Source organism: Leucoraja erinacea, chromosome 10 (assembly GCF_028641065.1).
Source record: "Leucoraja erinacea ecotype New England chromosome 10, Leri_hhj_1, whole genome shotgun sequence".
Classification (NCBI taxonomy): Eukaryota; Metazoa; Chordata; class Chondrichthyes; order Rajiformes; family Rajidae; genus Leucoraja; species Leucoraja erinaceus.
The window spans coordinates 46,861,085-46,886,571 of record NC_073386.1 but is presented as its reverse complement, the minus strand read 5'-3'; the positions used below and the strand labels follow the sequence as shown (position 1 = coordinate 46,886,571).

Sequence of the window (25,487 nt, the reverse complement as noted above, 5' to 3'; positions counted from 1 at the left end):
CCATGTGCAACCTGACTTTACAGAATGTTGCCAGGTTTTACTCCCCAATCACATATTCTATGTACTTCGACTGAAGTGTTATCACTGTTTGGTAAACGTATGGACAGGTTTTGTTAATTTTAACTGAGAAATACAGGTTGTGTTAATTTATTTCTTCATTTAAACAAGGCGAACGGAATATGTGATTTAAATTGAGGAACCTTAACAGGCCTGGAATGAACGAGGTTAAAACTGCATCTTATTAGCAGCTGCAACACCAGTGTAGACCTACAGAGCAGACTGCAGTGATTCCAGAAAAAGTGTGGATGATTTTAACTTATATACAACTGCACTGTACTCCTCAGAGGGACTGATCGGGGTTTATCTTAGATCTCTGTGCCATTATTAAATGCTTCAAACCAATACAATTTCCAGGCAGAAACCTAAAGGCTACAATGGGATACAATTAACCCACAAGTCTTTGCAGTTCGAATTGGTTCCATGTTAATTTTATGTTTGACGTCTGAAATAATTTTAAATTTATTACCAGGGAGCTTTTTTAAAACAAAATTCAAATAAGCTTAAATACTCCGAGGAATGCATTACCTATTAATGGCCAAAATGGAAGAGAACTACAGGCACAACAGCTGTGTGACACACTCCTTCCGTAGAACTGAGTTAACTGTGTACACTGTACCTCGGTACACGTGACAATAAACTAAACTAAACAGAACTGGATGTAAAGTAAGAATAGTGATTTTTATTGGTGATGAGTACAAGGAGAGGAATTCCATTAGTCCACAAAGTATTTCATAGGACTCTCAAGAGTTTGTAAGATTATGGAGACATACTGTCCCATTGCCATCATGAGCGGTGCTCTTTTATATCACTGCTCTGTGCAGTCACAGTCTTTCCAAATATTGCCTTGCTTTTTTCTAAACATGTCTGTAGTCTTAGGTTGACCGGCTGGGATTAATGGGGCACCATGTAGGAATGGTGCTGGGGCCACATTCTATACCACACGTCAAATTTCCAAGTTTGTGGATGAAACTAAACTGGGTGGGACTGTGAATATGGAGGAGGATGTAAATAATCTTCATGGGGATAGGGACAAGCAGAATGAATAGGCAAGAAATTGGCAGATGGAATGCAATGGAGAGACATTTAGATCATCCACTTAGGTGGATGTAACGAAAAGGAGAGTATTTGTTAAATGGCGAGAGCTTGAGTAGTGTTGCTCTCCAAAGGAATACAGATGTGTTTGCACACTGAAGGCCAACACACTGGTTCAGCAAACAAAATAAAGGGGAAAGTAATATGTCCCTGGTTTGGTGGGCCCACATTTCTCTACATGAGAGATGCTGCCGCAAGATGGTGGACATCGATACAATTTGCTCCCCTTTTCACTTTCCATCAATTAATGAAAACCTTCACCAGTTGTCACAGATCATTGTAGGGAGTGTGGTTCTGCTCTCTACCATGAGGATAATAAAGTCATGGCTTCTACTGACACCACCTATAATAATGTTTATTTATATAATAATAATGTTTATTTATATAGCACTTTTCAACAAAACTAGTATTTGAACCAAAGTGCTTTACAGAGATTGATTAAATTAATTGAACAGATCAATGCAATAAATCCATACAAATCAAAAAAAAAAGAGAAAAAGAAAAAAGACACAGAAACAGTACCCTATAGGGTGTAATAACATTTGCCCTCACTGTTATTCATCAGAGCACAGGAATGATTCAGAGTGATATTGCTGTGTTTACCCTACAGACTGGCTCTCATAGGTCTGCTGCTGAACGCATCCACTGGTGCAATGGCTGCTCCACCTCTTCATTAAAAAGGATTGCAATGCCTTTGTGATGTTATCCATACCCAGCCCTGATTGCAGTAGAAGACATCTCAATACTGTTAATCTTCTTGATCCCATCTATCTCTACGTACTGAACCTGAAGGTGGAAAATCTCATTTGCACTGTAATTTGAAGATATATTTTTGTCGTATTTCCTTGATGTCTTCATGGGACATATGGGAAGGGGGACAAAAATTGTGAACATTCAATGTTCATACCATTGGGTTGAGTCTACCCAGAGGGAAGATGAGGTAGACACAACATGCTGGAGTAACTCAGTGGGACAGGCAGCATCTCTGGTGAGAAGGAATGGGAAACGTTTTAGGTCGAGACCCTTCTTCAAACTGATGTCAGAGGAGTGGGCGGGATAGAGATAGAATGTAGACAGTAAGACTGATTGGGAGAAACGAGAATGGGGAGGGGATGGAAAGAAAAGGAAAGCAAGGGTTATTTGAAGTTAGAGAAGTCAATGTTCATACCACCTATGCTAACCAAGCAAAATATGAGGTGCTGTTCCTCCAATTTGCGCTGGGTCTCACTCTGACAAAGGAGGAGGCCCAGGACAGAAAGGTCAGATTGGGAATGGGAGGGGGAGTAAAGTGCTGGGCCACGGGGAGATCAGGTAGGTTAAGGCGGACTGCACGGAGGTGTTCTGCAAAATGATCGTTTGGTCTCGCTGATGTACAGTAGTTGACACCTAGAACAGCGGATACAGTAGATTAGGTTGGGGGAGATGCAAACGAACCTCTGCCTCATCTGAAAAGATTGCTTGGGTCCTTGGATGGAGTTGAGGGGGAGGTAAAGGGACAGGTGTTGTATCTCCTGCGGTTGCCGGGGAAAGTATCTGGGGAGAGGGTGGTTTGGGTGGAAACGGACGAATTGACCAGGGAGTTACAGGGGGAACGGTTTCTGAGGAAAGCAGAAAGTTGCGGAGAAGCGAAGATGTGGCCAGTAGTGGGATCCTGTTGGAGGTGGTGAATGTGTTGGAGGATTATATGTTGTATGCGACGGCTGATGGGGTGGAAGGTGAGGACATGGGGAATCTGTCCTTGTTGCGAATGGGGGGAGGGGGAGCAAGAGTGGAGCTGCGGGATATCGAGGAGACCCTAGTGAGAGCCTCATCTAAAATGGAAGAGGGGAACCCCCGTTTCCTTAAGAATGAGGACATCTCTGATGATCTAGCATGGGAAGATGAGGTGTTGTTCCTCTAATTCCGCACCTCCCACGCCCTTGGAAAGTGCCCTAAAGTTCCACGATCGGCTCAGGAAGTGGGACATAGTGACCTTGGCACACGGAAGTGGAGTGGTGGCTGCTGGAAGCAATGGACAGTGTGTTTGTGGTGGTCTTGAGTCATGGGATGTCGGAGGTTGCCCAGGGAATTTCATTGGGATAGGTTCGCTTTGAAAGGACTTTAATCTTCTTTATGCTTTGCCATTTTAATTTATTTTAAGGAAGTAATCATTGAAAATCTCATTATCAAGTCTATTAACATTATTTTAATATCATCAGTTCATCTCTGATAAATCGCTTACATTTATTGTACTGAAATTTATTTTCTTCATAATTTGCATAGGTTTTTCTCTGGTTGTAATATGGTCATTCTAAGTAATATTTGATTGGTAGCATTCATCCTAGTATGCCGTTTCTCATTTTCCTTTCCTACAGAATTTGTAGAAGCAAACTTTCCACTTTACTTCACTTTCAATTTCATCTCAAATTTGTAAAAAAGAGACTAATTTTTCCGAGTTCATAACCCTTATACATTGTGAGATTAGAATGGATAGCAATGTTGCAGAGATGTTGGGTTAAATCGTTTCTTTTTTTGATTTGCTACGAGTTGCTGATAATCTGCATGGAATACACAGTTCAAAATGTATAGCATGAGAGACAACATCTGCAGAAAAAAGGTAGCTCCCAGCATCAGCTCTTTTTGCTGTGTGCCGAACTACATCAAATTTACAGCCAAGAAACTGGCCCTATTGCTCCATGTTATCGTTGATTAGTTTAGTTTAGAGATCAGCGATCCCCATACTATAGCACCATCCTACACACCAGGGACAATTTACAATTTTTACCAAAGCCAATTAACTATGTCTTTGGAGCGTGGGAGGAAACAGGAGCACCCGAGGAAAGCCCACTCGGTCACAGGAAGAACGAACAAACTCCGTACAGACAGCACCTGTCGTCCGAATCGAACCCGGGTCACTGGCGCTGTAAGGTAACAACTCTTCCGCTACGCCACTGTGAACTATGCAACTACGTTACATGTTTAAACTGCAGCTATTTTTTTTCCCCTTTGCTGTTATATTGAAACAAATTATATCCTGAAAGCAAACAATATACATTTTTTGATTAGCTTGCGGTAAATGATGTAATTTAAATTCCAACACATAGAATCTTATCACACAACCACTCCTGGTTTTAAAATTAATATCTTTTAAAATTTGGTTTTCAGTTTCATATTCCGAGAGCTGCTGGCAATAGCTACCAATACAAATGCCGTGTCATTGCACTAAAATATTTTTATACTGTAGGATTAAAGCAGTAGTTGACTGAATGTAACACAATTCCATATGTTGTAGAAGGAGATAATTATACATATTGGCACCCTCCGTTAGTCCTCTGTATGTGTAGGAAATGCTGAATGCAGCTATTTTGGAGCAACAATTGTATTCAGAACAATGTTTGTTAATGCCACTATCTGCAATAAATCAGAGATGAATACAGATTGGAGCAGAATTTCCAATCAGGCCACTTACCTGAAAGAACCTTGACCACAGAGCTTCTGGGGGTGTATGGCACAAATTTCCTCCTCTCTTTATTAGTTGCTGGCAGAAACTTCTGTGTAGGGATTAAGATGTTGCCAACAACAGATATATCATGTCAACAAAGCAGCCAACTATTCCAAAAAATGAAGAAAACCCCTGTCAAATTTAATGTATTGAACATTTCACACTAAAGCAAAATATCTGAAGTAACACAGATACAAAAAATACTGTAGCAGAGAAATAGTAGAAACTAAAATATTATAAACAATCTATTAAAGTAGCAAATAAATGGTCATTCTTGTCATTTTTAAATCTAAGGATCTTTGAAAGAATTTCACTGTGTACCTATAAGTAAATCAGGAGGGAGGTTCTTCACCAGTAATAATGGATTGGTCTGCATTACCAGTACAACAACATCTTATTCAATTGGCCTTGACAAATTCAGTGCTATTTTAACAGTAACAATAGGGTATATCAAGTTCATATGAATTTCATGCATTTAACTCAACTGAAGACTGAAGCTGCACTTCCTGAGGACTAACATAATGTTAATTGCAACATTTACAACATCAACTGCATGTCTAAAAATTGCAGTAGATATTTCTCCCAAAAATAGAATTAATTTATAAAAATCACAAATACTGGGAATTCATTTTTTGACATTTGTCATACCCAATACATGATATAATTTGCTTCTAATATCTAATGTGTCAATTCCCCCCCCCCCCAAATGTTCTGTGTGTGATGAGTTTGAGTGGTTTTGACAGAAGTTGTGCGGATGTTGCCATTATAATGGTCCTCATCACTATTCGCACTGCATATTCTAAGTGGCTCGTTTGAATCATTCTAATCTACATGATTCTCAAAACAAACTTTGGTGCTAGTAATTGGACCTCATAATGAAAAATTATTGTGCCAATCTGTGAGTCACATAAGATAAATAAATTCAAGTAAATCATGAATAAAGATCTAGAATAAATGAAATACATTTCCTTTTGTGCTGCAGGTTTGGGGTATGTTTACCTTAAATATTTGTCTGAATCTTGCCAGAATTAATTTTGCTGCAGTTTATAAATAAATCAGCAATAATGGATTTATAAATACACTGCTATGATAAAGGAGTGATTGGGTGAGGAGCATAACTATATATAAGAGACAGCACTGTAAATAAAGCAAAAATCGTTTGTTTTTTTAATGGAATGAATTAATTTCATTGCCAGCATCCCAGAGTTGGAGCTGAACTCCCACACAACATGACAGTGGGATGAAATAAAATAAACTGAAATGCTTAATGGATTCAGTTGTTTTCTGAATGAGTCCATGGCACTTCTCAGTGGTTCGAAATCCACAGCAAAACAGAATCTCAGTGTTTCTTACTGGTATGAAAGATTTTCTACAGGTATTACTTATCGATAATCTGTTTATCCAATAATTTGAGTATCCCAATATGTAACTTGCTTTATGTACAAGTAGTAAAGTATGATTATTCTGTTAATTATCTCATTAATATGCCCATTATTTTTGAATTAGCAAGCGGCCATGTTCTTTATTTCCCAAGGGTCAAAAGACAAAAGGATACTAATCAACATCCTAATATTTAGTTTAGTTGAATCAGGACTGGCATGACAGAGACGCATGTTGAAGTAGCTTGACAGCCCATGTGAATAACTGACTGAGGGGATAATTAACTGCACAGGGCTGTGATTGGAAACTAAATATTCCAGGATTTTGTTGCTTCAGTTGTGATAGAATTGGAGGGGCAAGAGGTGGAGGTGGAGGTGGGGCAAGAGGTGGAGGTGGAGGTGGGGCAAGAGGTGGAGGTGTTGCATTGCTTATCAGGGAAGATATTACAGCAGTGCTTTGGCAGGATAGATTAGAGGGCTCGTCTAGGGAGGCTATTTGGGTGGAACTGAGAAATGGGAAAGGGGTAGCAACACTTATAGGGGTGTATTATAGACCGCCAAATGGGGAGCGAGAATTGGAAGAGCAAATATGTAAGGAGATTGCAGATATTAGTAGTAAGCACAAGGTAGTGATTGTGGGAGGTTTCAATTTTCCACACATAGACTGGGAAACACATTCTGTAAATGGGCTGGATGGGTTGGAGTTTGTAAAATGTGTGCAGGATAGTTTTTTGCAACAATATATAGAAGTACCTACTAAAGGGGCGGTACTGGACCTCCTGTTAGGAAATGAGATGGGTCAGGTGGCAGAGGTATGCGTTGGGGAACAGTTCGGGTCCAGTGATCACAATACCATTAGTTTCAATATAATTATGGAGAGGGACAAAACTGGACCTAGGGTTGAGATTTTTGATTGGAGAAAGGCTAACTTTGAGGAGATGCGAAAGGATTTAAAAGGAGTAAATTGGGACAGTTTGTTTTATGGGAAAGATGTGGAAGAGAAATGGAGTACATTTAAAGGTGAAATTTTAAGAGTACAGAATCTTTCTGTCCCTGTTCGGTTGAAAGGAAATCGTAAAAATTGTAAAGAGCCATGGTTTTCAAGGGGAATTGGACTCTTGGTTCGGAAAAAGAGGGAGATCTACAATAATTATAGGCAGCATGGAGTAAATGAGGTGCTTGAGGAGTATAAAGAATGTAAAAAGAATCTTAAGAAAGAAATTAGAAAAGCTAAAAGAAGATATGAGGTTGCTTTGGCAAGTAAGGTAAAAGTAAATCCGAAGGGTTTCTACCGCTATATTAATAGCAAAAGGATAACGAGGGATAGAATTGGTCCATCAGAGAGTCAGAGTGGACAACTATTTGCAGAGCCAAAAGAGATGGGGGAGATATTGAGCAGTTTCTTTTCTTCGGTATTCACCAAGGAGAAGGATATTGAATTATGTGAGGTAAGGGAAACAAGTAGAGTAGCTATGGAAACTATGAGGATCAAAGAAGAGGAAGTACTGACACTTTTGAGAAATATAAAAGTGGATAAGTCTCCAGGTCCGGACAGGATATTCCCTAGGACATTGAGGGAAGTTAGTGTAGAAATAGCAGGGGCTATGGCAGAAATATTTCAAATGTCATTAGAAACGGGAATAGTGCCGGAGGATTGGCGTACTGCGCATGTTGTTCCATTGTTTAAAAAGGGGTCTAAGAGTAAACCTAGCAATTATAGACCTGTTAGTTTGACGTCAGTGGTGGGCAAATTAATGGAAAGAATACTTAGAGATAATATATATAAGCATCTGGATAAACAGGGTCTGATTAGGAACAGTCAACATGGATTTGTGCCTGGAAGGTCTTGTTAAACTAATCTTCTTGAATTTTTTGAAGATGTTACTCGGGAAATTGATGAGGGTAACGCAGTGGATGTTGTGTATATGGACTTCAGTAAGGCCTTTGACAAGGTTCCTCATGGAAGGTTGGTTAAGAAGGTTCAATGGTTGGGTATTAATGGTGGAGTAGCAAGATGGATTCAACAGTGGCTGAATGGGAGATGCCAGAGAGTAATGGTGGATGGTTGTTTGTCAGGTTGGAGGCCAGTGACGAGTGGGGTGCCACAGGGATCTGTGTTGGGTCCACTGTTGTTTGTCATGTACATCAATGATCTGGATGATGGTGTGGTAAATTGGATTAGTAAGTATGCAGATGATACTAAGATAGGTGGAGTTGCGGGTAATGAAGTAGAGTTTCAAAGTCTACAGAGAGATTTATGCCAGTTGGAAGAGTGGGCTGAAAGATGGCAGATGGAGTTTAATGCTGATAAGTGTGAGGTGCTACATCTTGGCAGGACAAATCAAAATAGGACGTACATGGTAAATGGTAGGGAATTGAAGAATGTAGGTGAACAGAGGGATCTGGGAATAACTGTGCACAGTTCCCTGAAAGTGGAATCTCATGTAGATGGGGTGGTAAAGAAAGCTTTTGGTGTGCTGGCCTTTATAAATCAGAGCATTGAGTATAGAAGTTGGGATGTAATGTTAAAATTGTACAAGGCATTGGTGAGGCCAATTCTGGAGTATGGTGTACAATTTTGGTCGCCTAATTATAGGAAGGATGTCAACAAAATAGAGAGAGTACAGAGGAGATTTACTAGAATGTTGCCTGGGTTTCAGCAACTAAGTTACAGAGAAAGGTTGAACAAGTTAGGGCTTTATTCTTTGGAGCGCAGAAGGTTAAGGGGGGACTTGATAGAGGTTTTTAAAATGATGAGAGGGATAGACAGAGTTGACGTGGAAAAGCTTTTCCCACTGAGAGTAGGGAAGATTCAAACAAGGGGACATGACATGAGAATTAAGGGACTGAAGTTTAGGGGTAACATGAGGGGGAACTTCTTTACTCAGAGAGTGGTAGCTGTGTGGAATGAACTTCCAGTGAAGGTGGTGGAGGCAGGTTCGTTTTTATCATTTAAAAATAAATTGGATAGTTATATGGATGGGAAGGGAATGGAGGGTTATGGTCTGAGCGCAGGTATATGGGACTAGGGGAGATTATGTGTTCGGCACGGACTAGAAGGGTCGAGATGGCCTGTTTCCGTGCTGTAATTGTTATATGGTTATATGGTTATATTATTAATTGAAAGAAGAACATTCTGTTTCATGAATCGAAGGTTTGCTCATTTAGGACTTTGAGCCCAGCAATATAAATAATATGAATAAATGCAGAAAATGCTGAGCGGGTCTAACAGCATCTGTAGAAAGAAAAGCAGAGTTACGTTTTCAGGTTGAGGACTGCAGGAAAGTTCCCCACACTTGCCATCCTCAATTATCCTACTTGAAATCAGTTCAAAAACTGGGAAACGAGCTCCAGTTTCCATTCATCAGGATAGTTGGGACAGGAGTTAAAGCTGCACTCTGCAGGAATAGAAGCATCTCTCCAAAGGGAATTATAATGATACAATATAAAATATCCATTTATAACAAAATACCAGAATAATCTCCATTCACCCAAATAAGAAATGATCCAAGTCTACCAGTCTGAGGTAGGATGTGCTGACAATAGAGAGGGCCCAGAGGACCAGGAATTATCCCAGGAATAGATTGGGTTAACATATGTTGAGAGTTTGAAAGCACTGGGCCTGTACTCACTGGAGTTTAGAAAGATGAGGGGGGACCTCATTGCAACTTACCGAATAGGGAACGCTCTGGATAGAGTGGACGTGGAGAGAATGTTTCCACTATGGGGAGAGTCTAGGACCAGAGGCCATAGCCTCAGAATAGAATGACATACCTTTAGAAAGGAGACGAGGAGGAATTTCTTTAGTCATAGGTCGGTGAATCTGTGATATTCATTGCCACAAATGGCTGTGGATGCCATCAATGGGTATTTTTAAAGTGCAGATTGACAGATTCCTCATTAGTAAGGGTGTCCGGGGTTATGGGGAGAAGGCAGGAGAATGGGGTTGAGAGGGAAAGATAGATCAGCCACGATTGAATTGCGGAGTAGGCTTGATGGACTGAATAGCCTATTTCTGCTCCTATAACTTATGAACTTTTGAACATGAGCATGTGAATCTTCACTAAGCAACACCAGTAATTGTGGGAGGAAACATTCACCACTGATGAATTCAAATAAGGGTGTACCGTTGAGAGAAGAAAGGTGGAATGTTACAAGACGTGATTTCAACAGGTTGATTATACAGTATATGGTTAAGCTTATTGTGGATCTAAAATCTTTTACAACATGGAATTGGATCCTATTTTTAAAAATTGCGTTAGATGACAAAGGCTACAAGACTTTGAAAAAGTTCAGATGGAAGCCATCAAAATGATACGTAAACCTTAATTGTCTCGTGTTGAATGTCTTTGGCCATTGGTAAGAGTATTTCCAGAATTAATCAAAGAGCATTCTCGTGATTACTGGAACATTAATATATTACTTAAGGTTGGCAGAATGGCTGTGTCCTGGTGCCGATAAACATTGAATCTGTGGCCAAACAAGACACGATGGCTCAATCCCCTGAACTAGGCTAAATATTCCCCAGACTAACGCAAAACATTACCACAGAGGCTGCTGAAGAAATTTAATCCAACTTGAATGATGGGTATAATGTGAAAGATTTCTTAAAATTTTAAATTAGTACCATCATGAGACCGAAAAGAGGGGAATGATAAAGATCATACAAGTGTCTGCTAAAAGAACATTAGCAATGCATAATACAGTACTGACAGTCTTATTCCAGATGGTTTTGATTTTCTCATTAAAATGTTTGCATCATGAATTACTCACATCTATTATATGATTAATATAAAGAGTATCATGCCATAATCTCAGATGCTAGACATGGATTAATCGGTGCTATAATTTGATTCGAATATGGATGAGACAGATGAAAAGATCCCTTCCAGCAACTAATCAACCTTTGCATGTTGCTTTCATCCAGTTGATTAAATAAAGCCACTGAACAGAAATACGTCTAAATGGAAATAATATCCATTTCTGTTCTGAGGAAAAAACATGTCCGCAGTAAAACATTACATTTACTCCTTAATGGAAAGAAAGCCCAGGCTTTGGCTTAGATTGATATCTTCAGTCACCTTAGTTGACTTTATGTAGATAATGTAGATATTCTCAGAATAATTTTTCTTAAGATTGTAATTACAGGAAAAAAACCTCAACATCTTTCGGCTCCTCTCATTGTACAGTAGGTCCGGCATCTTAGTTTTAAGGATGGATCAAAGGAGAAGCAAAATCAAGTGATAACATCAGTTTGCTTTTAGAAAGCACCTTTAATGTTGTATAATGTTGCTAGGTGATGCAACAGTGCATCTATATACCTCTAGAAGTCTCATATTGTATGTGTGTTGTATGTGTGTCTGTATTCTTTGTATCTTCCTCAAAACACTATGTGCTAGTGCTTACATTTTTACATATACTGATTCACATTATTCCCCTCCACGCTGTAATCAGGTTCCAGGACTTTCCACTGATGATGTCACAATGCCACTCACAGTGCACCAATCACAATGGGCTCTCAAGCTGCCGCGTGCCACAATGACATCACAATGGGATGTTGCCAACAGTAACAGCAGCTTCTCACATACAGCCTTTTTCCAGGAGCTTCCAGTGATGATGTCACAATGGCACTCACAGTGCACCAATCACAATTGGCTCTCAAGCTGCCGAGTGCCACAATGACATCACAATGGGACGTTGCCAACGGTACCTGCGGCAGAAGGAGAGATTGCCAAAGGCAGGCCCTATCAGAGGAGAGGGGCAATGATTGCCATTTGGCATGGGCCTCATGCCTGTCTGTTTCAAAGGGATCTTGATTTGGGGGCCTCTAAAATTGAGGGGCCTCTGCTTGATCTTGGTTTGGAGGCCTCTAAAATTGAAATTGGCCTGGGCCTCAGTTCATCTATGAGAGGGCCTGGCCAAAGTTGCCATAGAGGGAGAGAGTGAGAGGGAGAGAGCAAGAGAGAGAAAGGGAGAGGGGTGGAGAGTGTTGCACAGGGCCACGGGCTCGCCAGCCTCCTGTATTTTCCGTGGCGAGGTAGAGACCATGTTCCATGTGTATATGGAGTGTGTGAGGTTGCTGCCCCCTGTACGAATATCTGAAAGGGTTGCTCCCCAAGTTCTGGTTGCATTTTAGTCCCACGATCCTGGTGTTTGGACACAAGGCAGGGAGTGGGAAGGGCCGATTGGGGGAGGGGGTGGGGGGTGATCTCCCTGTCAGTTTGCTCCTGGGCTTGGTCGAGGTGCCCATTTGCGGGTCACTCCCACGCCCCCAACCCCCCCACCCCCCCCCATCCCTCCCCCTCCCCTCAGCCCCTCCAACCCCCCCCCCCCCCGCTCCTCCAACGTGGGGATGATTGATTCCCTCCATAAATTCTATAATTTTCCTTGTTCGGGGTGATGGGGTTGATTGGCTCCAGGGGGGGTGCCTGTCTCCAGGGTGAGCGCTGACGCCCCCCCGCGTTAGGGACGCGGCCCAACTGTTCCCATTTGGTCTGTTAACAATAAAATGTAATAGAAATTCATGCAAAATATTTAGAAGCGACTTTTATCAAGGGTTGCAGATCAATGATGCAGATACTTGCCCCATGCTCACCTTGGATCAAATATACTGCAGCAGTTGCAAAATATTTGGTTCAGTTGCAAAGAAAATGGTATGGAGTATTTTTGTTAGAAAGCAGTTTGCAAAGGAGTCAAAATAAAGCAATAACATTAGCTTCCTTAGATTTAAGCAGAAGACATTGGAATACTGTACATAGGAGTTTTGACAATTCTGAAGCAATAGAGAGGTTGACAAAGGTTAACAGGGAATGTTAACTACGTAACTTTGACTTTACAAGTGTAATTTCCTGTTTGTCCCTTGAAAACATGTACAACCTGATCATCCCTGTTTTGAAAGAATGGACAGAAAAGTCTCCTGTTGCTAATAGGTTTTAATGCTCTGGTTAATAGGATTAATATGGTCAGTTTTCAGATAAGAATTCAATTATCCTTAATAAAGCTGCTTCTACATAGGTGTGAATAATGAACTACTGCATTATTGTGTTAATTTGTGTCAATGAGCTGAAAAGTCATACAATTGTCTAGATTTTAGGTATGGTTTTTCTCTCCACAATCTGATAACAATTTGAGAATTGGAAGACTGATTTCATTACCTTTTATAGCAAAAAGCTCAACTTTATCTCATTATCATTTGGACAGAGTAAGCTAATTTCAGTGTCCTTTATTAAGATGATACGTCAAATTAGCCTGGATCACACTATACTGTGGCCTTGTGTATAAATCTCAAAATGTACCCACTGTGGGAGAAATCTAATGATTTGCAACACATGACCCTTCATATGCAGACTTTTGATATAAATGTTGATCAGTGACTGATGTTAAATATAATGCCATACCCGGTTTGTGTGGTGCCAGTTGAAACTTGGTCACTTTTTAACTTCAGAAAAGGGCAATTGGCCACTCACATAGCAGCTTGTTTACATACAGCGGGCCTGTCCCACTTATGCGACCTAATTCACGACCTCTGCCGAGTTTGTCCTTGGTCATCATGAGGTCGTAGGAGGTCGTAGGTAGGTCGTAGCAGGCCGTGATGCTAGTCGTAGGTACTTGTGGCATCAAGTAGGTCGGGGCGTTTTTCTAGCCTGATGAAAATCGTCCACGAGTAAAAAAGGTCGTGAATTAGGTCGTGAAAGTGGGACAGGCCCTTAACTTTATTTTCTGCAGCACACTAATACAGACATTTTATTGTTCCAAGGGTTAAATTAACTTTAATAATGCTGTTCTGGACATAGCTGTGTGTATAAATACAGATAGTTAAGACACTTAAATTAACTTTAATAAAGCTGTTCTTTACATGGTTGTGAGTACAAATGCACAGTTAAGACACTTGCATTGACTGGAATACTTAATATGCCTCAGCTGTACCAAGGATAATGGTGAGAGTTATATCAATATTTGGACTTGATTTCTTCTCCAGCTTTGCGCTCCATTGCCTGCTTCAGGCAACATTAGTCTAGATTTAAAAAGGGATAGTACATCTGTGTATATGTGCACAAATGTGTGTGCATGTGTGTGTCTTGGTGCATGCAAATGGACACAAGTGTCAGTGAATGTGATATGTGTGTTGCAAAAAAAAAAGGAAGATAGTGAAGACTGGAACAATGGCTATTACTGTGGGATAGGTATCAAGGTCTGTGAGTTTAAGGATGTGAGTGTTGAATCTGGTTACATTTTAAAGCAATTTAAATCTGATACCATTCAACGTGTTAGAGCACATACTTTGACCTAGCTTGAAAAGTCATAGAAAATGTTGTTACATGTTTCTGGGACAACCAGGAGTTATCCATGCAGCCATCTCATTCAATTCCACCCTGTCTGCCTTCTCACATTGCGAATGCAGTAGACTTGCCTGCAGCACTGCACCTCAATCATGAAGATTTTGAGTTGTACCTCTTTTGAATCACAGAACACAGCAGTTCCAGAGTACTGTGGCAAAGTGGAGAGTGCCCGTCTATTATCAATTAACACTGCAGCTCGTGTTGTCAGGAACGGGCTGGCAGGTGTAGGGTATCGAAAACGTAACTTTGGGGACCATTGCATTTTACCTAAAGGGCGGACATGAGCTCAAAACATCTACATGCAGATCGAAATGGAATCTCACATTCACACTCCAGCAGATTGGAAAAGCAGGAGATAACTGCATAATAGTTTTAGCATCCTGTTGAAGACCAATCCATTACCTAGCAAAATTGACTTGAAGGTGAAGAAAATTATATTGTCAATTTTGGGGGTGGTTTGGGTGGGAAGCGATGAATGAACCCAAGAGTTGCAGAGGAAGCGGCCTCTGCAGAAGGCAGCAAGGGATGGGGGTGGGAAGATGGGACTGGTGGGTGAGATCATATTGGAGGCAATGGAAGTATCGGAAGATGACATGTTGGGTGTGGAGTTGGGTCCATGTTGCAGGTACTGTCCTGGCCAGACGATGCTGTTGGAGTCCTTCACTGCTGCTCCACCGCTCCGTGCTGCTGCGGGCCGTGTTCCATCTGTGGGCATGGCCACTTGCAGCAGTGCCCAATCTAATGGAGCCCCAGGTTGCTTCGGGGCCTCCAGCGGCCCACACCGTCGACTGGACCACTCCACCACCTCGACATTGGTCAGTGAATGCCGTGTTCCTCACCTCGGATTGTCATCACTCAGCCTCCGTCCCCAGGGGCTTCACGCAGCTGACCCAGAGCTCCACTACAATCCTCCCCTTCCCTTCTTTCCACACACCACCCATCTCCCCTCTCCCTCCCGTGTCCTGCCTGGACCTGCACCTATTTCTGCCCTCCATCTCCCCTTCCACCCACATTCCTTTTGTCTCACACTTTTTGTCTTTTTATCTCTGCCTATAAAAAAAATCCTCACTGTATCTTCTGCCTATTAACTGCCAGGCTTTGTCCTGCTCCTCCTCTCTTCCTATAATCAGTCTGATCAGTCTGAAGAAGGGTTCAGATCCGAAATGTCATCTATTCATGTCCTCCAGAGATGCTGCTTGGCCGTTGAGTTACTCGAGCACCTTGTGTCTTTCTTTAGAAAACTAACATCTGCAGTTCCTTGTTTCTACCATACTAGCCAGTTCTCCCATTCTACCTAAGCTAGATGCTTATAGCAGAAATAAACACATAGGATATTTAAGCTTGGTGCAGAGAAGTCTTGAGCGCAGAAGCATCATTGTTTAGTTCGGCAAAGGAACAGAGTGATGACGCAGTGTAGAGAACAAATATAGGCAGCCTGTGTGTGTATATTTCTTCATCGCATAGTTGAAAAGGAAAGAAATGCTCTTTACTCTTAATACCCGATAATATTCTCAAAGTAGGGTTTCATATTGAAAATGCGTCAAATATGGAATGATGTCAAAAAAGAGCACAGCAAGCTTATGTTACTGGTTCTGAAACCAGCTGCACATTTCCTTTTTCTAATATGTTACTGCACAAACAGCCAAAGACATTCCTTTCATTCAAGCTGTGCAGAAAGGTGAGCGTTATTTACATGAATGATGGAGCAGATAATGATTATGTTGTTATATTGAAGCATTTACTCAGACATTGACATTTTGCTGAATTCTTCAAGGTGTATTTAATGGGATAGATTTGTTTGTGGCTTCAACGGTGAACTACTTGAGTCCAAGTTGCAGTGCCAGACATTTGGCCCGGCTTGCAACAACAATAACAGTGGAAATGGCTGTGAAAAATGGCATGGGATTTCTTCTGTCATGTAACAATCGTACAAAATTTTGAGATTTTAAAAATCAAGTCTGCAATTTATTCCATCAGATAAAGCATAAAAAGTTTAATTTGACACCTAATTCACTTTCATATCTTCGGTATTAAAAAAGTTATTGCCATTTTCATACTCGGAAATTAGCAAATTTAATTTTAATTTTACTCCTGCTATTATATTATTCAGCGCTAATTTTAATAAACTTGATATAACGGCAGTCGGAGCGATTTTTCTTCAGCAACTAAACAGCCTGACAAAGATCGATTTGAACAGGCTGGAGAAAAACGCATTTTAAACCCGCCCCCCTCTCAAAGGCGCCAAAGTCGCGCACACGGCCAGTGACAGAACTGCAGCGACGCTGAACGTAAATTTTGTAACATACCTATGTCATGGAGCACAAAATTGACAGTAGTGTAGAGTTATAAGGTGCCAATGTTAGTTCCATGCCTGAGATGAGGCCATCATTCTGAGGGCAAGATTTCTTGCCAGTCAATGTAATGGCATCCATTCACAACGGACATGGGGAAATATTTCTCACAATGGAGAAGTATGTGTCAGAGGAAGACAAATATCATCAGATTGCAAATCCAAACTCAAAACAGCCAACAAGAGGAGTGCTACCAAAGAAACCCATTCCCAGACAGGAGATTTATACCATGGAAAATACAGAGATTAAGTCTGCATAATATTTAATCAATTCAGAGTAGAACCAGACGTATATGACACCAACACTCCGGGTGGCAATTATGGTCAGCTGCAAGATTTCATGTTAAAATTGTAGGTAACTGGCCAATCAGTAGAAATTATTGAAAATTCATCAGTCGATTGTAATAGCAGGGATAGAGATACTTACACCATGTCATTCAGACAGAATATATAGTTAAATACATGCTCTAGTGATGTAATTAAATGTTAAATTAAAGAAAATGTTTGCATGATTTTAAGATCAAAGATTAGAGTTACTAAAAGCTCTCACTGACTACTTAAAATGACTGGCAGGATTGGCTACAAAGGTCAGGATTGACTAAGCAAGGATTGGCTTAAAAGATCAGAGAGTGATTAGGCAAATGTGTTTACTGTTCACACATTACCAAGGAAACCAAATGAAGGATGGACAAATGTGTCAAGACAAGTCAGGTCGAGTTTATTGTCATCTAAGCAAGTATGATGAGGCACAGGTAACAATGAAAATCTTGTTTGCAGGAGCATCACAGACACATGGACGCAGCCAACACTCAAAACTGGTAAATATACATAAACTGAATATAAATTCTACAAGACCGTGTAAAGAAAACAACTGCAAAAGACAAGACACAAGTACAAGAATACACAACTGGAAAATGTCTATGGCAGTGCAGGTGGAGGTCATCGCATTCTGTTGCTGAGAAAGGATTATGGTTGCGCATTCAGATGAAAAATCTGGTCTTTGTAAGAAGAGTGTTGCGGATCTTCTCACACGGTTCCAGTCAGTCTGAAGAAGGGCCTTGACCCGAAACGTCACCTCTTCCTTTTTTCTGGAGATGCTGCCTGACTCGCTGAGTTACTCCAGCATTTTCTGTCTATCTTCGGTGTAAACCAGCATCTGCAGTTTCTTCCTACATGCATGGTTCCCTGAGCAGTTTGCCTCATCACCAGAGCTCACAAATAAGCATTGAGACCTCAGTTAGTTGGTGGGGAGAAGGTCTCTCTGGAGTCTGAAGTCCATTGCACACTGCCCCCATGATGGCTAGGTATGGATGAAATGATCATCCACATCCTCATGGACTTCATGGTTGCCAAGAAGGTCTGGAAAGAGATGCAGTGGACTTTGTTGAGATTCATCATGAGCAGCTGTGTAACACAGCATTCTGTGACCCACTGGCTGATCGCAGGGATGTATACTGGGATAAACATCAACCTCAACTGGAAGATCAGCAACTCAGTGCAAGGGGCACTTTGGTCTGCACAAAACCTGTTGGTTTTCATAGATTCATAGTTATGCAGCATGGAAACAAGCATATTCCTCCAAAGTGAAGTCGATCATAGGAGAGGGTTAAAGTGAAGGTCATCTCTAAGGCAGGATTTGATTCACACCACAATCAACCTCCCGAAGCACTTCATTATGGTGAATACAAGTGCAGCTGTTGGTCGTACTAGAGGCAGGTCACCATGTTCTTCTTGGGCACTGGTACAATAGACTCCTTATTGAGGCAGCTGGGAACTTCCACACCAGTTGGTCCACACAGGTCTTTACATTTTGGCTAGGTATGTCCTTTGGGCCGGTCACTTTGTGTGAGTTCAACCACTTGATGGTTATCCTGATATTGGTGCAGTGACTACAATGTAACTACATTGGTGTTAGTCTGTGGTCACTATACAGTTTAAGCAGCCAGTATTCCTGTGAATCTCTTCTGCACCCTTTCTGGCTCCATCACATCCTTCCTACAGTGTGGCAACCAGAACGGTACACAATACTCCAAGAGCAGCCTAACGAGTTGTGCAACTGTATTCTGATGATCCAACTCTTATGCTAAATGCATCAGCAGATAAGGTCAAGCATAGCAAGCTCCTTGCTGTCTGCCTGTGTCATCGCTTTCAGGGAACGGTGCACTTGTACCCCAAAGGTCTTGCAGTTCTATTACATTCCCTGGGGCCCTGTCATTCACTGTGTATATCGTGGCCTGGATCTTCCCAAGATGTATCACTTTGCAGTTACATTCCATCAATCACTTCTGTGCCCAGTTTCCCAGTTGACCGAGATCTTGTTGCAACCTTCTTCACTGCTATCCGCGACACTATCAATTTTGGTGTAATCTGCGAACATATTGATTTTACTTACAAACCTACTTCGCTCTCCTGTGTAGGAAAATGTTGACAAACAAATGCTGCTATCAGGATCATTCTAAGGTGCAGCAATACATGTGCAGGGATGCACAGAGCCTAAATGCAGTCCGAGTTCCTGTTGCCTAGCCACTGAGGGGCTGCATCCTCAGTAACAGCCTCTCAAACACTTCACTGATGCATTGTTTAAGGGGGAAACATGGGTGATGTATTGTAAGGAAGTGTATCGCATTGACAGTACGATGAACATAGATACAAACACAGTGATTGTATTCATGGCATATATTATAAATAAAGTATGCTTGTGGAAGAACTAGCTGGTTCACCTGATAATCCTTCCTGTGCTCCATCAAACTTACTTGGACCACATTTACAGAACTACCTTTAAACTCAATGGTTCTGTTTTCAATATTCCCTTTAAACCTGTTGGATCCATGGTTCCTCACTCCTTTAAAATATAATAGTAAACAATGTATGTGGGATATTAACAGGAACTAGACCAAGTGCAGACCCGTTGGGTCTGTTCCTCCAATGCGCGTTTGCGGGGGTGGAGGGGGCTGCTGCGTCTCCACACACACACAAACCACCCCCCACACACACGGGGGGGGGGGGAGGAGGAGAGACAGGGGGGAGACGGGCGGAGGGGGAGGGGAGAGGGGGAAAAGAGAGGAGGGGAAGGGGAGAGAGGGGGGAGGGGGAAGGGGGGATGGGGGAAGGGAGGATGGGGGAGGGAGGGGGAGGGGAGTGGAGAGGTTTGGAGGGGGAGGGCTGCGACCACACACAAACTAACCGCCCCCTCTACACACACACTAACCACCCCCACACACACACACTAACCCCCCCCAGGCACACACACTAACCACCCCCCTTGATATTATATTAATATTATTCATTGGCTCCTTTTACCCCATCCCCGCCCAATCTCGAGGACATCACGGCGTAAACCTCTATCGGAATATGTAAAAATTTCACCATTAGCGCATTGTGTTTTCGAGGAGATGTGAAATGCACACGAACATTGCACAAATACACACACATTCAAGATCAGAGTTTTATAAGTACCTGTATAGAGATAACATCCGAAATTCCAGAAAATCTGCCAATCTGGCACCACTAAAGTGTGCTGAATTAACAGAATTTTACTGTAGTAGAGAAATAAATGATGACAAATTTATTCCAGAAGTGGAGATCGAACCAACCACTGAAGAGATAAAAAGTAATCAGGATGTCACAAGTTGTCCAGTTCACGAAGTAATTGCAATGCAAGAACCCCAAAACACAATTAAAATATTTAATGATCTAAGAAAGCCAGTCACCAGACTGATTTGTAATTGATGGACATAGATGAAGCACACTTACCAAGAGGGAAAGCAGTATGAAATATTTATATGTAAACACATAAAAAAGTCACATATGATGTAATGATATCATCATATAGTTGTTCGCCTGGAATAAATCATTTCCACATATTCTGATGATCCTGGAGATTAATGTGCTTAATACTTAGCTGCTCCACAGAGAGCTTCCACACCCTCCATAATGAAATAGAACAGTGAAAGTGACCAAGAGTCTAGAGTGTTTAATTGTCATATGTACCAACAACAGAATATTGCAATTATTACTTGCAGCAGCATAACAGGCCTGTAATACAATACTCAGAGATAACGTATAATAATACAAAAAAATCAATAAATTAATGATAGGTTCCTCAGCTTTCCTCATCTAATGTTAACAATAGTCTGTCATCCCTGTACACTAACACTATCCTACACACAGTAAGGACAATTTACAATTTTACTAAGCCAATTAGCTTAATTTTTTGGAGTGTGGGAGGAAACCGGAGATCCCAGAAAAAACCCATGCAGGTCACGGGAAGAATGAAAAAAATCCGTACAGACAGCACCCGTAGTGTGGATTGAACCCGGGTGTCTGGCGCTGTAAGGCAGCAACTCTAGCGCTGTGCCACCGTGCTGCAAGTAATAACAGTTGTAGATTTTTATTTGATGCAATCACCCTTTGCATGAAGTGGTAAATTTTCTTCTGTAAATGTTAGTGTATTAAGGAAAATCATTATAAAGTTTCAATAGTTTGTTGTACATGAAAGAAACCCATATGTGGGTTCAGTCTGAAGAAGGGTTTCGGCCCCAAAACGTTGCCTATTTCCTTCGCTCCATAGATGCTGCCACACCCGCTGAGTTTCTCCAGCAATTTTGTCTACCCCACATATGTCAATATCAATGCATGACTAGTTGACACTCTCAACAGTAATGAATTGACGCTGACTATGTAAATATTGTTCTCCATTCAAGACAAGTTTTTTTTTGGGAAGTTTAAGATAGGGTGGAGAAGGATGTAAACCTACCCTGATATGATGCAGGCATACAAATTATGGGTATTAATATTGTTTGGCAGAGATCTCTGTAAACACAGCTGCTGAAAATGAAGAACCAATTCAACAGCAGATATTTACCAATTTGTTTGACTGCAATCCAGTTCATTTTATAACCTTTGATTAAATAGCATTGCAGTTTAAATTGCAGAACAAAATAATGTCAAAGTCTTGCATTAATCAGTATGATTCTGGATTGCAGTGGACTCTACATGCGTAAGTTTGCATACTTAATACATTTTCTATTTTCTTTTGAGAAGGACAAAAAATGATGAGTGTTGATATCACTGGGCAATCGTTTCACTGAACACCTTCGCTCAGTCCACCTGAACCTACCTGATCTCCAGGTTGCTAAACACTTTACTTCTCCTTCCCATTCCCACACTGATCTTTCTGTCCTAGGTCTCATCCATTGTCAGAGTAAGGCTAAACGCAAATTGGAAAAACAGTATCTCACATTTCCCTTGGGCAGCTTACAGCCCAGTGGTGTGAATATTGATTTCTCTAACTATGAGTAACCCTGGCATTCCCCTTCTCTTTATTCGTCCCCCACCCGTCGCACCAGCTTCTCATTTTCACCGAACAAACAGCTAAAAGGGGCTGTCCCACTTGGGCGACCTAAATGGCGAGTTTAGAATTTAGAGTTTGAAAAAATGACATGTTGAAGACCTCCTTCGACTATGTAGCAGACCTCCTTCGACTATGTTGAAGCCCAGCTTCGACTAGCTACGACTAACTTTGGGAAAATTGGACACCGAATAGTGGCGAGTGAAGATGACCTCCTTTGACCTCCCTTCGACTATGATGAAGACTATCTACGACTACCCTCGACTACCTTTGACTACCCTCGATTACCTACAACTAACATGCCGACCTACTACGACTAAACCTACAAGTAAAAAAAAAAGTATCGATTTTTTTCCATAGCGACCTTTTTTTTACTCGTGGGCATTTTTTAACATTCAAAAAACGCCGCGACCTAGCTGAGGCCTCGAGTACGCGGAGACCACTCTCAAGCATGAAGGAGAGTTACGAAGACCTCCTATGACCTTGTGTCGTCGACCATGCTGCGAGTATGAGTCGAGGGAAAACTCGCCAGAACTCGCGGATTAGGTCGCCCAAGAGGGACAGGCCCTTAACAATGGCCGGTTTCTTTTATCATTGTTAATTTTTTGCATATTATTCATTCATTGTTCTTTATCTCTCTACATCACCGTCTATATCTCTAATTTCCCTTATCCCTAACTAGTCTGAAGAAGGGTCTCGACCCGAAACGTCACCCATTCCTTCTCTCCAGAGATGCAGCCTGAACCGCTAAGTTACTCCAGCTTTTTGTGTCTATCTTCGGTTTAAACCAGCATCTGCAGATCCTTCCTACTCATTTCCATCAATGTTGAGTTACTTCATGCCACATAACATTTTGTCTCAGCCTCTGCTTCAGTGAATTACTTAATTAGAGAGAAATTGGTCTGAGATTCACTATGTTTACATTCATAAATTCTTGATTTTTAAGATACAAATATTATGTTTCCAGGCTTCTACTTTGCAAACAAAATACGCAGTGCTGCATGAACATCAAGGTTAAGAGTGAAGAGCAGATTATGTGAAGACTGAGTGCAAAGAGGGATGATGCAGTTTCAGTTGATAACACAGCTTATTTATGAAAGCTCTGAACTGATCATCTAATTTACATTGTGAAGAAGATTGAGGGAAATGTCCAAAATGCAACACTTGAGCAATACCATTGATTCTTAGCATTGATGATATGCCTCGGTTAGGATTGATGTAATTTGGGTGTGATATATGATTGGGTGCTTTGTAATGCCTGTTACTCTCAGGTCAAGTACATAATATATTAACTGATGCTACTGACATTGGTAATCTGTTCACTGAAGCTTGGCAGCAGGTGTCTACGTTTAACTACAGTGAGGGTCCAGGGGCATACGTCTCTATCTATCATGGTGTTAGAGTGGGACATAAGGAAAGTGTCAGTGTTTAGTTTAGTTTAGAGATACAGAGTGGAAACAGACCCTTTGGCTCACCAAATCCGCACCAACCAGCGATCCCCATACACTAGCACTATCCTGAATAAGGGACAATTTACAGTTTTTACCGAAGCCAATTAACCTACAAACTTGTACGTCTTTGGAATTGAGAAAACCCATGCAGTCACGGGGAGAACATACAAACTCCGTACAGGTAGCACCCATAGTCAGGAGCGAACCTAGGATTCTCCGTACAGGGAGCACCACCGTGCCCATTTTATTTTATTTCAGTTTAGGAGCAAACTTCTAGGATTCTGGTATGTCATGGCAGGCGAAGGAACTTATTCTCTTTTAATTCTGGACTGTCTGGAATCAGTTTTATTCTGGACTGTGATGTTGTATTGTGGAGGTCAGGAGGCAGCTCCACATAGGCTTGGATGCTTGCCTGTAAGAAATTCCTCTCCCAGTGGTTGAAGTATCTGTGTCACTCTGTGTGCTCTCTTACTTAAATAACATTTCAGTTTAGTTTAGTTCGTTGTCACGTGTACACAGGCACAGTGAAAAGCTTTTATTGTGTGCTATGCAGTCAAAGAAAAGACTGTACATGATTACTCTCAAGCCGTCCACGGTGTACAGATAAAGGATAAAGGGTACAAAATTTAGTGCAAGATGGAGTCTGTGAAAGTACAATTAAAGATAGTTCAAAAGTCTCCTATGAAGTAGATGGGCAATAGATGATAGTATTAATAGATATGTAGAGTATTCCTCACATACCTGATAACAGCTGGGAAGAAACTGTCCCTGTATCTGGAGGTGTGTGTTTTCACACTTCTGCACCCCTTGCCTGATAGGAGAGAAGAGGGAGTGACCCGTGTGAGACTGGTCCTTGATTGGCAGCCTTGCCGAGGCAGCGTGAAGTGTAAATGGAGTCAATGGAAGGGTCTGCGTGATGGTTTGGGCTATGCTCACAACTCTCTGCAGTTTATTGCAGCTGTTCTCAAATCAGGCTGTGATGCATTCCGATAAAATCCTATCTATGGCGCATTGGGGAGAGTTCTTGGCCAAACCTCCTAAGCCTTTTGAGGAACTAGAGGCGTTGGTGTGGTTTCTTGGTCATAGCTTCAATGTGGTAGGTCCAGGACAATTGCAGGTGATATTTATTCCTAAGAACATGAAGCTTTTGACCATGTCTACTTCGATAACTCATCCGATAACTCTACTTGTCATCCGGAGTGTGTGTACTAGTATTGGTAGATATAAAGAATATATCCTGTGAGTGGAGTGGACTCTGTAAGCATTTTGCAAATTTAATTCATTACTTCATTGACGTTTAATCGGCCTGCTCCAGAAAATCTATCATTGTTTCCTATCAAGACTAACATTAGTCCAGAATGACAGTTCCACATATTCTGACCTCTTCACATACCTCCCATCTATTTCCCATCTTTCTGTGCACACACCAACTACATTGGAAAATGTTTTGGGTACCTCCCGATAATGTTTCACTCACTCAGCCTCGTGATTTGTGGCACAGAAGTTTCATTGACAGTGAACGTTGATAAAATCAGCTGTAGCCCAAATGTAACTAGTCTGCGCTCCACTGCAGCTATATTTGAATAACATTATGCACTGCAATAAATTGACTTTGTGTGCTGCTTAAATATTTCCCTATTAAATCTGTTGTTGTCTCATAAAATTAAAGAATAGAATTACGAGAGATGGAGAATTAAATTAACGTAGCATGGAAAATGCAAGTGATTAATGTATACCTAAGCTTGTTTTTTTCCTCAAACACTGAGTTTCCAACTTTGGTCTTTCAGGATGCAGTGCACAGTGGAGGAGAGAAATCAACCCTTTTTTTTGTTTCGTATCTTTACAAGGAAGATTCCAATGCATTAGATGTTAGACTATATTTAACACCTCCTATCATGATCAGAATTGAGATATATAACACTGGAAGATAAAATAAAGATTAAGATAGTCATATAATTTACGCTTTGAGTCTAGACTGTTGTTCC

At 41.3% G+C, this 25,487-nt stretch overlaps 1 protein-coding gene across 3 annotated transcripts in view; it reads right to left on the bottom strand.

The window, feature by feature from the left end:
* nmnat2 (nicotinamide nucleotide adenylyltransferase 2) overlaps positions 1-25,487 on the bottom strand; it is a 261,995-nt gene that overhangs the window by 215,818 nt on the left and 20,690 nt on the right. For 2 of the 3 annotated variants that reach the window (XM_055642144.1, XM_055642142.1), the window contains one exon: positions 4,601-4,682. The exons of the other annotated variant lie outside the window; for it this stretch is intronic. The gene's annotated coding sequence lies outside the window, so the exon portion shown is untranslated. The remainder of the gene's footprint in view (positions 1-4,600; positions 4,683-25,487) is intronic. 3 annotated transcript variants of the gene reach the window in all.